Raw genomic sequence first — 17,243 nt, 5'->3', positions numbered from 1 at the left:
TGGCATTTTTGTATGAAGAAATCCTAAACATTTTCGTATGAAGAAAAGGTAAAGAAGCAGAAATTAAAAGGATAACTTGAAGAAGACCATAGGTAGCATGTCAGGCCTGTGGTAAATCTTAGAAGAGATGAACAAAAAGCTAATATTTTTCTAGTCTTACAGGAAAGACATGAAGTCAGTGTAGTTAAGACAAATGAATGCCATGGGGCAGCCTATCCAAGACTGTTGTTCTTAAAATCCATGCAATGTTCAGAGGTATTTCTCCTATTTTTTGGAATATAAATTCTGGTTTCAGAAAGCAACAAACAATATTCTCTCTTAGAGATTAATGAAGAGTATCAACATCTTAAGGGCCCCGAAGATTCTTCTACAATACAGCTCTCCAGCTGTAACTATTTTTAGTTCCATGTTTCCCAAACTTCTTTGATTAGAAGGGCTTTTTTTTGTGGTCCCAGGAATATTGTAGGAATCTTTTAGGACACACAGTTGGGGAAGCAAATAGAATGGAATTATCAAAGATGATGTTGCGTACATATATCTTCCTTTTTTCCTTTGCTAGTAGAACCATGGAAATACTTTTCCCAATGGCCTCAAGAACTTGCAAGTTTCTATCTTGTTCATCAACTTATCTGTAAAAAAAAAACTTTTGAGTCAAGTTAATATGATTATTTCATTTCAAAAACATTTGGGACCTGATTGCCTTTATCAAACAAGCTCCCATAATATGTTGAACATATTTGCTATAGTTTGCACTGAATCATCAAAAGGAAAACTGTGGTAAAGAATACATTATGCTGTCTAGAAGCATTTTACATTGAGGAGCATGAAATCAGGAACCTGAGAGATCACCCTTCAAAGAACTACAATGCAATTATGGTTCAAGGTTGTGTATTGTTTTTAATGCATTCAACATCAAGAAGAAGGTAGCTGAAATGATTTTTGTTAATCACAGCTTATCATCAAACTGAGTTACTTCTTGTTTGTCACAGATTTGGTAATACTTGTTCAGTTGTCTCTAGTCTAAATGTATATAGGGATCCTAGTAATAACTAGCTTAGGAACTGGCCACTGGAGACAAAAGTCACAAACAATGTTTATCGCTAGATTCTTTTAAAAGAGGGAGCGTAGGCTGTGTCCTCAGGCCAGAATTCACAACATCCTATAAAAGTAGAAGCAATTTTTCTCATGAATTAAGAGTAGGTTATCTTAGGACAATCAGGTAACAATTAACCTCAACTTTTTGACTAGCACCTAGATAGTATTTAGTGAATTATATCAATGAGAGATAACCAATTCCATGTTCATGATATTATCAGGCTCCATGTTTTTATGTGTGTAATTTCTTGTTAGAAATTCAAGTCCATCGCTTCTAAGTCAGTGAACACATTATGCATGTTTCTCCTTATTTTGAAGTATTTAATGATACATAGTAGGTAAGGAAGATTCAGATATAAAACCTCAAAGTTGAAATATTTATAAAGGGGACAAATTTGACTCCCTAAATATGAAATTAAAACCTCCTCACTATAAAACAGCCTATAAGAGGATGTGAAAAGACAAAACAGTGTAAAAGAAAATATGTGCATCAAATATCATCATCAAAGGCTAATATCCAAACTATTGGAAGAGTTGCTACAATACAGTAAGAAACAGACAAATAATATAACACAAAAAGGAAGTAGGGTATAACAGAATGTTCAGACAAAAAGATACAGGTAGTTTATCACATGTAGAACAATGTTCCACCTTTCTGGTGGTCATTTAAATGCAAATTAAATCAACAGTGAGATATAATTTTAGCCTTATCAGATTAGTAAAAGTCCAGTATTTTTGAAAATATTTTTAAAGCAGCTGAAATCTCAATCAAAAGAGTTGAGAGGGCAACTTTCCAATAGTTATACGTTTATGTAGTATTTAAACTCTTTGACTTAACAATTCTATTCCTACTAATTAATTTTACAGAAATATTTTCTAGAGTGTTTATAAAAGTGTTCAGAAATAACGATGTCCCCTGAAGGATAATTTGTAATAATAGAAATGCAGCATTATTTGTAGTAACAAAAATTTTAAAAATAACCTAAATTCCTATATTGAATATGTTATAGTTGATTCATGGAGTAAGAAGACTAATAAGCCATTAGAAGGAATCAGGATTTGCATAATCTAACAAGGAAACATGTCTATAACATATTGCTAAGTGTAAAACAGCAATGACAAGCAGTTCATATAATTTTATTTTTTAGATAAATACATGTTTGTGTGTGTACACACATGTAAATGATGTAGTAATGAATTTCTTTTTTGTTTTTCTAGACATATTTTATTTTTCAACATTTTATAGAAAACTTTGTTTTAAAAAAAAGCAAAATAAAATACTCAAGCAAAAACACCTCAGATGGAATAGTGATGGAAGGATGCCATATGGCTAGCCTTAAATGTCTTTTTAAAGTAATTTCCCAAGTCAAACTGTAGGCATGATCTAGGGGATTAGAAGTGCATTAATCCCAAAACTCAGCTATCATTTCTCCATCGCTGCTCCATTGATGGCATCTCATCTTTTCCTTGGACTACTGCCTTGACCTTTAAACTGGTCTCCCTGCTTCCACTGTTGATTCATTGCAACAACCCATTCTCAACATAGCAGGTCGAATAGGCTTTCTAGCATTTCAATGATATGCTTTCTGTTGCACTCAAGATAAAACCCCAAATCCTTAACCTACCCTGTAAGGACCTATGTTATCTTGTCTTCACCAGTTTTCCAGCCTCCTCCGATTGTATGCTACTCCTGTTTCACTAGGCTCCAGCCCTCTGGCCTGTTTCATTTACTCAACAGCACTCAGTTCTTTCCTGCCATAAAACCTTTTACAAGGTTTTCACTTTTTCCAGAATGCCCTTTCCCTGACTCCAAACCCATCCCATTTCTCCTTAATTCTTGGCTAAGATGCAGTCATTCTTTCACACTCATCCAGACTTCCTCAGAGAGGCTTTCCTAACTAAATAATATTTCTGACAGTTTCTTTTACTTTCAGTTTACTTGTCACAGTCTGTAATCATATTATTATACAATTCTTTGCTTAATGTTTGCCTTTCTATCAGAGCAAGATTTATGTAAGCAGTAACCAAATCCTTAAATCAAACAAACAAACAGTCTATGAAATCACTTTGTTAGCGTGATACCTGGCAGCATAAGAAATATTTTGAATAAATGAATAAATGAAAGAATATACCAACGCCTCCCATCCTGTTGATTCTTATTTTAAAAGCCCAGTTTTTCTTAAGCTTACTTCTGTAAGCATCTCATAAAATATTCCAAAGTAAAGCCAATAGAAAACCAATCTACCATAATACAAAAGTATTTTAGTTAATGAACTGAAGTACTATTCAGGGTGAGTAGAAACATCCTTGGGTGCCACTTACAAAAACAGGCTCTGCTGTTTTCATATTCTCTCCATCCATAAGAGAGTAGGTGTCTCAACCCTGTTAAGCGTTTGTACTGTTAGAATTCCAGTGACCAGGGGAAGCTAGCATCGCCGTTTAAACTGTTATGTCTTAACTCACATTTTATTTCTGGCAATTTAGATTTTATACCCTCCTATCTTTTTTAAATGAAACCACAGCTCATCTGTTCTTATACCCTCCAAACTTAAAAGTTTTTATTTCTTTGATCAAGGAGATGGTAAATTGGGAACACATAGGAAAACCTCCTACCAAAAACATCACTCTTCTGGGAAGAGAAAGACAAACAGAAGTCTAATCCTGTGTTTATGAGTCAAATGTTGCTTGCCTGTTTTAGATGAGTTTTGCAAAGGGTTTTATTAATGTGCAAGCTTTCTTTCCAAGTTCCACAATTACATTTGTTCTGCTCTCATTTCCCAGTTCCACTAGAAATATCTGCATCTGCATTTGATACAAGTTCCGTAAGTATTTTATGCTAGGTACTCATTAAATTTCTTTGAGTTGTATACAATAGAAACCAGAAGATGATAAAAAGGGACAAAAGAAACGAAAAAAGACTTGAACAATGAAGCACTTGAAGGGATGGAGACAAAACTGCTCCAAACTCATGGATTTTTTTCCCTAGAGTTCCGTAAGGAACATGCCTCTGTTCCTTTTTGCCTATTGTTTACTGGTTAAAATTCTCAAGGCCAGGTTCTAACTGGACCAGCTTAAAACAGGCGCCATGTCAGTGTTCAATCAGGTATTGCCAGCCAGATCTACTTCTGTGAATGGAGTAGGCAGAGAAGGGGTGTTTTGGAAGACACCTTAGTGGATATTTATGACAAACAGCCTATAAATTATACTGAAACACTTTATTGATTGACTGATGATAAGAAAGCTATAAATATAGATGTATAACTCACTGAGAGACTTTGAAAGAGCCATAATCTAATAATAGGATTCTAGAATGATATATTTTAAATTTGTTCAAATACTGAGAAAGATATAGAAACTTAAAGCACATGGGTAACCTTTATGTTTGGGGTGTAGAAGGTTGACCTTTAGCAATATGGCTTCCTTTGTCTCCAGTCTCCTGCTGGAAAGGGCGTTTTTTAGTACACATTGTGTCTTATTAGCTTTGACTTTCTCCCTTCTTGCACACCCAAATTCACACCATAGGTTGTTATCCTCTATGGTTTGTCCCCTTTCTCTTACTATCTTTGTCACTTCATACTACGGCCCTCACCTTATCACCTCATTCTCAAAGATTGACATTGGTCAGCAGGTATTCCGGCCTAAAGTTATTTACCTCCTTTATTCCACCTTCCATGTGCTGCAAGATGAATCTTCCTAAAACACTACTTTTGTCATGATGGCAATCTCCTCAAAAACATTTAATCCATTTTGCTTTCCTACTTAATCAATTATAATCTCCTTTGCTGATCTGCCCAAGTCTTTTAATGGTTTGGCTGTTCTTATCCACACTTCGTTTCCAGTCTTCCTTAATCTGAATGCGTGGGTCTATCAGTTTGGCCTTCTTAATGTCCTCTTCCAACCATATTCACACATCTACTCCCACTCCTGGCTCACGTTTGGTTTTGTACTGTGCTAGAATGCTATACTTCATCCCTCCTGTTCACCTATTGAATTCAGATTATTATTCTAGACCCATCTCAAGGCTTAACCTCCCATGAGGTCTACCTTATGCTTACTGTCCCAATTATTTTAAAAATTATTTTATTTCTGAACTTGGTATGTATTATGATTTTATAAAAGATTATTCTGGGCCAGGCACAGTGGCTCACACCTGTAATCCCAGCACTTTGGAAGGTCGAGGTGGGTGGATCATAAGATCAGGAGATGGAGACCATCCTGGCCAACATGGTGAAACCCCGTCTCTACTAAAAATACAAAAATTAGCTGGGCGTGGTGGTGCATGCCTGTAGTCCCAGCTACTCAGGAGACTAAGGCAGGAGAATGGCTTGAAGCCAGTCCAGCCTGGTGACAGAGTGAGACTCCATCTCAAAAATAAATAAATAAAAATAAATGATTATTCTGTTCTTTAATGTCTGTAAACAGTTTGCAAATTTAGTCTACCAATATATAGAAAGTACATAATACTCTTTTATTCCTTATTATTTTAAATATTTATTATATGCTTCCTACATGCCTGACATTGTTCTAGACAATGCAGATACAAAGAACAAGACAGATAAGGACACCTACTCCCATCGGCATTACTTACAGCAGAGAAAGATAGACTGCAGCCTGGGCAAGGTGAAAAGTGACAAGAGATGTGGTAAGAGAGATAGGGTCAGACTGTGGAGAAATTGGAAAAGTATGGGATAGGGAAAATAGTGATTTCTTTTCCTCTTCACCCTTCTCCTCCTCCTATGCTAAACAGTATAGGTTTTATTTTAAATGTAATGGATGATCACTGACTCCTGTGTAGAAGAAATATTATAAAAGGGCAAATGAAGAAACAGAGGACATGCAGAAATCTGGGGAGGAGATAATGGTGCCTTGGGCTAAGGTGATAGGAATGAAGCTGAAGCATTGTTTCACGTGTTTACATGTGACCTCTCCTGCTATATGAAAGGTGCGGTGGCTCACATCTGTAATCCCAACACTTCGGGAGGCCGAGGCAGGCGGATCACGAGATCAGGAAATCGAGGCCATCCTGGCTAACATGGTGAAAACCTGTCTCTACTAAAAATACAAAAACATTATCCGGGCGTGGTGGCGGGCACCTACAGTCCCAGCTACTCAGGAGGCTGAGGCAGGAGAATGGGGTAACCCGGGAGGCAGAGCTTGCAGTGAGCCGAGATCACACCACTGCACTCCAGCCTGGGCAACAGAGCGAGACTCCGTCTCAAAAAAACGAAAACCACACCACAGACAGATGACATATCTTAACCTATGAAATATTCCACAGGCAAAAACACACAGCAGATGTTCCATATATATCTGTTGGCAAACTAATTGATTTAATTTTACCACTGCTTTATTTAAAAAATTGAGGAATAGAAGACTGATAGTATATAATGACTGAATTGACCAATTTGTTTTTGTTGTTAAACATTTCTCTTGGTCCTCATAATGGACACCTGCACAATTATTTGTTTGATTTACCAGGCAGTGATGTTCAGTCAAGATGAGCCAAACGACTAAATTGAACCTTCCTAACATTTTTCAGTTTTTGGACATGTCCTCAATGTGTCACAATATTGTAAGGATCTTTAATAAGAAAATCTCAAGGCAATGTAAGATAGCTGAACATTTTTTTCTTCCCACAAGTATATTTCTTTTTAGTCCAGTATGTTTGCTTTTGCAAATGTCATGGTAATGTTTCAAATAATTATTTAATCTCCAATGTATAGTTGTGAGTAGGATGTGCCAATGATTAAAACTCTATGTATGGAAATAAAAGTGCTGCTTACAAAGGCTGTTAAATCTCAAGACTGTGTTTGGGTGTCTAATTCATTTTTCTTTTTATAACTATAACTTGACTATTTGAGGACTAACTTTTCCCAAGTGACTTTTTGAAAAAAAAAATTTAAATGTTCACAAGAGAAAGGCACCATATAAGTGAGTTGACTCAAAGACATGTAATCTGTTCCTTGTAGGTAAATCATATAATGAATGCAAAGCCTAGGATGTCAGGTTTCCAGTGAAGTTCTCTTCTGAAAAATTACCGTCAGGGTAGAAAGAATGAAATAATAAATACAAAAGCACTTTGAAACATTTTTAAAATTAAATATGTGGTACTCTTTTTATTTAATAAATCAGAACAGCTTCTTTATCCTTTATTCAGAACAATTGCAAGCCATTGGATTCTAAAGAAAATGTTTTTTGGAATGGTTGACTAAAAGCCAGAGTTGACTTCACCAACCTGAAAACCTTCTACCGCCCTGTTTTAATTTGTACAAGAAGCTCTGTGAGAGAAGCCTCCTTCAATATTTACTAATATCATTTCGAAAAAAAAATTCTAATGAAATGGTTCACTGATGAAAATAATGCCAAGTCCTGATACAGCCCATTGGAATGAAATCACAGTTCCATAGAATTTTAGAAGTGGACAAGGCATTAGAAACCATTTAGTTCAATTCATTTGCTTCTCACATGGTAACAAAAAGCAGGCAAATTTTTGTGACAGAGAGGAATAGACAATTGAGAGGGATCCACGCACTGTATCTTCATAACAATAATAAAGAAAGCATTGTTTACTGACTTCCATGAACCCTTTTGTGGCAGCATTGAGATTTAACCTCTGGTCTCTGAAGCTGAGGCCAACACTCTTCACCTGCATCCTGAGGCCAATAGTCTTCACCTGCCTCCTGCTTGTTTGAATATCTTCATTTTACTGTATTATTGAAGCCATTCCATTAACTAAATTGTAAACAATAAAATTAAAATGTCTCTGCAAATTTTCTATATTCCAGGAACTGTTCTAAGCACTTACAACTAGTAAATTGTTTTAATCACTACATACCATTATCATTTCTGCTTTACAGATTAGAAAACTGAGGCTCAGAGAGTTTGATCGTTCATCAAAATCCCAGAGATACTGAGTGGCAGAGTATGGATATGAATCCACACAATATGAATACTAAATACCTGCCCATTACTTTATTTGTGACTGCCCAAAGTACTTCACTTAAAATTATAATAAGACTTAGACAATTTATGTTCTTAAAAATAAATAATGTATAAAATTCTGATAATGACTGCTTCTAGTTTTAAAACCCTGATAATTTAACTTTCAGTGTTAGGATTTCAAATATATCATCAAAGAAAGAATCTGGGAGATACTTTGCTAATTTGGGGAACATATTACCTGATTCAAATATTCATGTGAAAGACTCTGCATCTGCTTTGATCTTGTCTGTATCTCCAGATATCAACACAGCACTTGGAATGTGATAGGAGTTCCATAGCATCTATGAAATGAAGGAAGGGATGAATTATTGAATTGCAAATAATTTTTATGTGTAAAAATGCTAAAGAATTTTATTAGGGCAAATCTGGTGACTTGGAATGATTCAGATAGCTTCACTCAATATTAACAAATTTCTTAAATTACCAAATTACATAATAAGTTTAAGCATTATAGGTATTATTAAATAAGTTTATAAAAAATCATGTTGCTTTTCTTTAAGTACTATATGAATTGAATTGCGCTTTTAAAATCTGAACACCAGAAAAATGACAAAATAATGACAGTTTTTAAAAATCAAAATTTCGACTATCAACATAAATATTTATTCCTCTAAAAAATCACTTTCCTTCCCTTATGATCGAGCAGGTGTAATGACGAAAGATCAATTTAATCTACATATTTAGGAATATTTGCCAAGCAAAATATAAACAAGATAATACTTTTCTTTCAGTGTTTGTTGAATCCCACAATGGTTAGCATAGTGGGCAAATAAATATATGCTTAATTCATTTACTGGGATTTGTTTTATGTTGGTCTTCCCAGATATTTAAAATTTCATTACTCAACAGAAATTATCTACTCAGTAACCTTGGTAACACGTGTGTTTAAATACTATAGAAAGATACTTAGAAAATAGATGCATTATAAGTAGAAATTTTATACTACAGGAAGCTCAAAATATAAGACTATTTCAAGTACATTGTTTACCATCTTAATTAGCTATTTAAAAAATAAAACGTCTCAACAGAGCTGATATTTTTCTCCAGAATGAATTCTAGTCAAGTGAATCAATGCAATTGTTGGGGAAATTTGATATTCAGCCTCCATATAGCTCAAATATTTGATTTCCCTTTGTATTCTAGGCACTATTTTACAGGAAGACCTGTATTATATGGCAGTGCTGGGTGATCTCCCACTAAGTAACAAGACGGCCTGCTTCTGCTCAGCTTACCCAGCTAGAGAAGAGTAGCCCAGCTCACAGGGGTAAGGTGTGCACTACAGCTGTGCAACATTAGAGAAGCTACTGGATATTTTGAATAGTTCAAACATATTGTTTATTTCTTCAGTAATATTGAGATGTTTTATCTTCAATAAGATGATAATTATTTTAGATTCCCCAGCCGTTGTTAAAGCCAGATATAAATTATTCCCTTCATTGGGTGGGTGGGGAGTAGAGGGCAAGCATTAGATGGATGACCTTTAAAAAGTCCTCTCAAACTGAAAGGATGTGGTTTTAGATGTCTATAATCTAGTTGGGGAAATAACCCTGAAGCAAAGCTAACTATGAAGGCTGAATATAATTAATTGCTGAGTAAATCGCCTGAAGGAAGAGAAGCAACATGAAGTTTAACAAAACTTGTGCCAACATGAAGTTTAACAAAACTTGTGTTCAGCACATTTATTATAATGGGATTTTTAAAAAGATCTTACTGGGTGGGAACTGTATTTATAAGTAGAGTTCTCTATGTTTCTGACTATGTTTCTATAAAATGGTGTAATAAATTGAAATGTAATCTTCTTTTTCTTTCTTTTTTTTTGGTGGGGGGGCATAGTCTCGGTCTGTCGCCCAGGCCGAATGCAGTGGCATGATCTCCACTCACTGCAAGCTCTGCCTCCCGGTTTCACGCCATTCTCCAACCTCAGCCTCTCGAGTAGTCATCCCACCTGGCTAGTTTTTTCTTTGTATTTTTAGTAGAGACGGGGTTTCACCGTGTTAGTCAGGATGCTCTCCATCTCCTGACCTTGTGATCTGCCCGCCTTGGCCTCCCCAAGTGTTGGGATTACAGGCGTGAGCTACCGTGCCCAGCCTACTTTTCTTAATCTGTAAGTACCACTGATCACTAAGTAACCAATTTGATCCCAGCATAGTTTATTGAGTTACTGAGATTGGCTGAACTAAATATTCTTGTTTTCATTAATATCCTGGGCAGTTGGATTAATTACAAGGTTATTAACTTTCAAACAGTAGGGGGTTTTTTTAGATGTCTTTTTAATACTAACTGATCTTTATGATAGTATCTTTCTAATTTCAGTGCTTAAGAATTATATTCAGAGAACCAAGTTTTACAAATATTGAAAGAGCAATTTTCAATGTTGTTGCTTGCTTCCTTTTATTGGTTATTGGTATTTTCTCCAATAATTTAAAACTGAAAAAAATGGGCAGTCTTCTTTTGATATTTTATTGGCCAAGCCTCTAATGCACCTCAAGTTACATTTTGGATAACATTGCCCTACATCAGATAACAGCTCTATAATCCTTACTTTCAGCTTCATTCGTCCACTTTTGGCCTTTCTTTCCTTCTCTCAGCCCTGCAGATTCTGGTGGTCACGCCAGGGTTAGTTGCTAGAAGTTCTTGGTTACCAAAAAGTCCAGAGAATAATTGTCAATCCACTCTAGAAAACAGCACATGGCAGATTTGGGGAAATAATTCCATTGTAAAACCTGAAGGTTGAATGCTAGTTAAAAACACAGTCATGTCTCGATCTAGCTGGCTTGGACATCAAAGATGGCAGAGGGCCAATGAATGAATGTGGTAGGCCATTCTTGATAAAGCCCCTCTTTAAGAGGTCTCCTCCTGCATTAATCTCCTTGGCCCCGCATCAGAAGTAGCAGCAATGCAAGCATCCAGCATCTTTCACCTGGGAGAAAAGTACTGGGACCAGAGAGAAAATTTCATTTGTTATTCAGATCCATTTATCTTCTCTACTTTTCAACACCTTTTTTTTTTTCTTTATTTGTCTCCTCTGTCTCTGAGATTGATTATTCTTATGAGCTTATTTTTTTGCTTGTATTTTTAGCTAGAAAAAATTTCAAGTAAGTGAATACTAGAAAAATGCTTTGGGCCTCTGTGAACAGGAGTTATAAGCATACACAAGTGAACTTTTAAATGAGTTAATCATGACTTCAAGATGTACTCAGATACATTGATGGTAAAGTAGGACTTCAGGAGGACTATAATAATAGTCTTTTACCTTTTTTTTTTTTTTAAAGAGTTACTTCACCAGGAATTAATTCACAATTCTTGTAAATGCTCTTGGCTGAAGGTCCTGTTAGACTTCACTTGAACATTTTGGTCAGGGTTTCTTTTTCCCATTTTGGAAAGTCTTTTTCTGGTATCAAAGAAACACGTGTAGTATTGATTTTATTTTTTTAAAAAATTGAATTACACAACCATTTCTTTTCTTGCTTCATGACACAGGAAAGGCTTCCCATGTTTTTTGGGAAAGACCTGCCAGTGATCCAAAGGTCAACCTAATCTTCCTGGTAACCCTTCCAAGGGGACTCTGGTACTATTGATAAATACATGCTCCACAGATGGCACCATTTTATCTTCCAGAAACCTCCTCCTCTGGATAGCAATGAGTTATAACGCTACATAAATTTAAAAAAAAAAAAAAAAGTGTGAACATCTTCCCTCTGATCAGCAATAGGTCATTCTGCACAGGATTTCAGAGCTCATGAAAGATGTCCACTGGTCAGTTCATCACAGTGTCTGCGTGCACTCCATTAGCTATGCTGTAAGGAATGCCACTTGCTCTTTGTGTTCTGTGAGGCAGAACAATAGGGCACTCTCCTCTGGAATAGCTGCTGATTCCTTCAAAGTTCAGTCAAAGCCCACATTTTTCCTTTCTGAATAATGCATGAGCTTGGTTCACCCATGTGCTGCTAATCTACTATGGAGGAAGCTTCCAACAGCTTTCAGCCCTTTTGTCCATGCCACTGAGAAAAACTCACCAGTTCATACAGGAAGACCTTGTGATCAGACTTTGGTAGAAGGATTTTGATGAAAACGCGGGAGTGAGAGAAACCCAGAGGAGTGTGAATTGCACATAAACAGACAGGCATGCTGACCTTTGAGATGGCATCCAATTCAATATTTCTTACCTCATGGGCTCATATGAGATGGAAAGTAAACACAGCTTCTGATGCACAACAGTGAGCAGGCATTGTGTTGAAGAAATACTCCTCCATGTCCCCTTGTGAAACGGAGGGCCCAGTCAGCATCCAGCTTGTGTGCCTTTTTAGTCCATGATGGTCAATGTGCCCCATGAGGGGTCTACTTCTATTTTTCACCTGTGTATTATTCCCAGGACCACTGTAACAAATTACCACAAGCTGGGTGGTTTAAAATAGCTGAAATTTATTCTCGCATAGTTCTAGAGCCTAAAAGTCCAAAATGAAGATGTTGGCAGAGCCATGCTCTCTCTGAAACTTCAAGGGAAGATCTCTTCTTGCCTCTTCCAGTTTCTGGTGGCTCTTGGTGTTCCTTGGCTTGTGGCAACAGAACTCAAACTCTTTCTCCATCTTTAAGTGTCCTTCCTTTCTGTGTGTCTTCATCTGTCTTCCCATAAGGGCACCAGCCATTGGATTTAAGGCCCAACTGAATCTAGTATGACTGTATGTTAGCTAATTACACTTATTTCTAAATAAGCTTGCACTCTGAGATTCTGGGATGACATAAATTTTGTGGGAATATTTTTCAACCTAGTATACAACCTATAAGAATAAAGAATCATAATTTATAGACCCCTGTGCTAATCTCTAGAAGTATCTGGGAAGCATGCTTCGTGCCTAGCCATTTTTAAAATGCGGATAAAGATGCTTCTAAGGATCATATTCCATTCCTCAACCAGAGGGAGACAGCTTCACGTGTGCAAAACTACCAGCCTCCTACGACCAAAGGCTTCCCTATACATATGTAATCAAACCCACATCCTTCAAGGGCCTTTTTTCATATGACTTTTCTCTGGAGCTACTTTTTCCAGAGGATGTTATTAATCTTCTTTTAGTCCCATAAATTTGAGTAGAGTTTTATAAATTTATAACTTCTCAAGGTCCCCAAAATCCACTGTCCCAGGTAGGAGGGCAGGAATAAAGCAGTGAAGAATCATGAAATCACAAACATTTAAAGGAAATTGAGGCACTGGGCAGCCAACCCTTTATGGAAGATAGTACCTTACATTTATTAGTTAGCTCCATAAGCAGGAATTACCAAGTATGAAACCAGAAATTTATGTAGTAGATGACTTCTGAAGGATGGAAGAATACATTATGAGGGAGGTAGGAGGGCCCAAAACAAACCTCACCTGTTTTATCAGTTAGCTTCAAGCTACTCCTGAAGCTCAGAGTGACCTCTTTCCGTCATCTCAATTCTTACACGCCAATCAATCAACATGGGTGTTGTGTTTAGCCTCTTGTTGTATTTGGCTAATATCTTCTCACTTGAACTTGTTAAATCTTCCAAGAGTGGAGGAATGTGAGGGGACAGAGTATAAGTGAAGACATTTTCTGTTCTCTGGGTCCAAGGAGTACAGGGGGCCTTTCATGCCCAGCAGAGTGGCTAGGGAAAAGCAGGAACAGCATTCTCTAAGGCAGGTGACATGAATTTGAACATTAGAGCAAAACTCCTTTAGCTTTACCATCTCCTGCTAGTCCCTCTGTAGACATTTTTCACCAATATGCGGTCTTTCCTATCAGTTATAATGCTTTAGTTGTGATTAATGAAAGAACCCCCCAAAATGACCTACAAAACAAGGGGTTTATTACCTCATACCACAAGAATTGTTATGTCCAAAAGTTTCCAAGATTAGTTAATTTAGCAGCTTAATAATATGAAGGGCTCTTCTCTAACTTGGCTATGTTTCCATTGTGGTGTTGAGATGGCTGAGGCTGATGCAAACATGAAGACCAGGACCACGTTCAGGGGTGGGCCGTCAGTGCTCTCCTATAGGGCCCCAGGTTCAGCAGGTCCTGCTTGGGTGCTAATGCTCTGTGGTCACTGTATTGGAATTCTTAGTAATTCTACTTAGAATTTGTGCTTTGTAAGTGAAGTATGATGGAACAAAGAAGCATGTACCAAGGGTTCAGAGCCCCAACTCATGGGCAGTCCTGCCTGACCTCCTTGCTGGGACAAGTTCTAGGCCACTTGCTCGCAGTCACTGCCCAACAGCTGCTGCCCACCTCTGCCTCCGGCAGAGGTTGGAGTATAGGTGCAGGGGGTCGGGGTCAGAGTAATGTGTGCTGTACATGCTGAGTTGCAGGACGAGGCTCTAGGTGTCTCTGAGGGTACCCCAAACCCAAAGCACAAATAAAAACCACTATGACAAGTCAAGAAGGAGAGACCATTGGAAAAAAAAAAAAACAACAAAGGAAAATGTTTGATTCTGCTCTTGAAAAAGGATCTTCACATTTTAAATTTTCACTCGGGCCTGCAAATTATGTGGCTAACCCTGGTTCAGAAATCCAGCAGAGAAAACAGATTTTACCTTGAAAGGCTTTTCTCTGTCTAGAAAAGTCTTCTTCAGATGCTTCGAGGAGATCCTAGTTCCTCATAGCTCAGAGTTGGAGCACATGTCCATGCCCGAGACAATGACTGGCCAGCAATTAAGACTACTCTGATTGATACAGATCAATAGAGTTTCACTTTTGGGACAAAGATGGTCTCCATCCTTGAACTCATGGTAGCTTCAAGTATTAGAGCAAACTTGGGATTCAGCAAGTAAGGACAAATTAGGGTAGAATAGTGGGAGGAGGATGATTTAGGTAGAAAATTAGCAGTGTCTGTCACACTGTTTTCTCTATGATTTATCTCCCTTTTCATTCCATTATATCAGCTAGAGAAGCCATAAGGATTCTCAGCAATGACCTAATGAATGCTCTTCCAGTTCTTTTGCAGTGGAAATCACACAGAGAACCCCAAAATCAGAAGGCAGTAAGAAAACGAAAGGGTAGCTACTTTGGTTGAAACAGATGAGTGTTGCTTGGGTCCTAACAAATTAGGAAACCATCACCCTAAAGTAAAAGTCTACTAAACCAATATAATTATGTCAACTTAAATGTTGTTCTTGAAAAATCTTTCCAAGCTACTTATATTCTTTTTTAAGACCTCAAAAATGTCCTAAAAATAGATGTTCGTCAGACATATGTGCACTTCAGTTTATTTTATTTTCTTACTCAAATGCAACATTTTTTCTTTTTCAGGGCATATAAGATAAACTAACCCATCAGGAAGAGATGCTATAACAATTAATATTTTTCTAGTTTAATTCTTGTTTTTACTTAGGACTGAGCATCTCACCAAGCCTTCTGATGTTTGGCCTGTGTACTTAATTTCCAAACTACCAGAATCACATTAAAATTCCTAAGCGTTTGGGATTGGATGACTTGATTGACTAGCAGAATGTAACTGGGCAAGAAACTGAGTTGGAAGTTGATTTTGTTTTCTTTTCACAGCAAACTCTCAGCTACTGGGCAGACAGATCTTACATCTTTCTTTACCCATTGTCCCAGAAAATTTTTATGCCAACCATTCAGTTCCAGTCACTTTGGTGTACTCCCAGAGGTACAAATGCCACCAGTTGAGAATGTCAGAAGAGGAAATCCAAGCCTGACTATACACTTGAGCTTTACAGAATACATTTAGCAACTTGGAAAGGCCTCAAGAAAATGCGTCCTAACCCTTCCACATTCCATCCACTGCTTGACCATGGTACAAACACATACACTGCAAAACCTTGCCCCGCAAATGCACACTATAATCCACAAAACTGTGCCCTTATGCACACACAGTCAGAAACACAGAAAATTTCTTCTGCATAGGAATTCTGAAAACGAAGACCAGAGTCTGAGGTTTTCACTACAAGGACTCCACCAGGATTAGCACAGATGCTTGGGAAAGAGAGGGGCTCAGTCTGGCAAAACACTCCACACAAACTTAACTGAGCATCACTAGTGTAAGGAGAGGAATGTACCCAAGACACACGGATGCCACAGTGTCTCACTGAATCTTTTCTAGTTCTAAAGATCAGGCTTTAGTTGAGTGATGTTGGTGCACACAGGCTTGCATTTTTTATGTTACCTGTTAGGGTTTCTTGGCTTTGTTCTAATCTTAGGCCTATGGCACAACTAACTGAGGTCAGTTACCTAGAAAAAGTATCTGAAGAGGACTAGGTAAGAAGTGGGCATAGGTGAGTGCTGGATAAAGAAATTCAAACCCTTAAAATACTCTATTTCTTGAGCAATGTCTTTGTTATAAAGAAGGGCATGATGAAAAAATGAGAATCACACTTTGTCTTAGTCTGTTTGTGCTGCTATAATAGAATACCACAGAGAGGGGAATTTACCAAAAAAAAAAAAAAAAAAAAAAAAAAAAAAGAGAGATATTTGTCTCATGGTTCTGGGGCCTGGGAAGTCCAAGACTGAAGGGTCACATCTAGTGAGGGTCTTCTTCCTGTGTCATAACATGGCAGAAGGCATCACACAGCCAACACATGAAACAGAGGAAATCAAGCCAAATTTATCCTTTTATCCTGAGCCCACACCCGTGATAACTAACTCACTCTCATGATAAGGGCACTAATGTTTTCAGAAAGTTGAAGCTCTCATGACCTAATCACCTCTTAAAGGCCCTGGCTGATAATACCATCACAATGACAATTACATTTCAACATGAGTTTTGGAGGGGACATTCAAACTACTGCACACTTTGACCTGCTTTTTCTAGACTATTGAAGAATTGCCAAGCTGGTTTCAGAATTTTCAGTGGCATTTACGTATGTTGGAGATACACAACTCATCTAAAAATCATACGATAACATTCAGAAAAGTGCTTTGTAAGGTAGGAGGGTGATTTTCTTGTTATTTGTCTAAACTCCTCATTTCCAGAGTCTGGCTGAAACTGAGAGGTTGAGCGATTTGCCCTGAGTCACACGATTTCCAGCCCAGTCTCTTGGCTCTCAGTCCAGTCACCACAAAGCAGACAGCTCTAAAAAAAAAGTACCCAGAGCAGATTTTCTTAGGGTAACTAACTTCACCGAATATATTATTATGCATATAATATCAGCAGTTACAATCTGTCTGGAAACC

At 37.3% G+C, this 17,243-nt stretch overlaps 1 long non-coding RNA gene across 1 annotated transcript; it reads right to left on the bottom strand.

Annotated features, from left to right (window-relative positions):
* Positions 1–8,046: 8,046 nt before the first annotated feature.
* LOC103217078 (uncharacterized) lies at positions 8,047–14,132 on the bottom strand. The gene is made up of 3 exons (XR_490844.3): positions 13,926–14,132; positions 10,640–10,730; positions 8,047–8,378 (listed from the first exon to the last, which is right to left on the bottom strand). It is a non-coding gene; the product is annotated as an uncharacterized lncRNA (long non-coding RNA).
* Between the last annotated feature and the right edge of the window lie 3,111 nt (positions 14,133–17,243).

This window comes from Chlorocebus sabaeus, chromosome 10, assembly GCF_047675955.1.
Source record: "Chlorocebus sabaeus isolate Y175 chromosome 10, mChlSab1.0.hap1, whole genome shotgun sequence".
In the NCBI taxonomy this organism is placed as follows: Eukaryota; Metazoa; Chordata; class Mammalia; order Primates; family Cercopithecidae; genus Chlorocebus; species Chlorocebus sabaeus.
The sequence above is the reverse complement of the archived record's forward strand: the minus strand, read 5'-3'. Positions and strand labels throughout refer to the sequence as shown.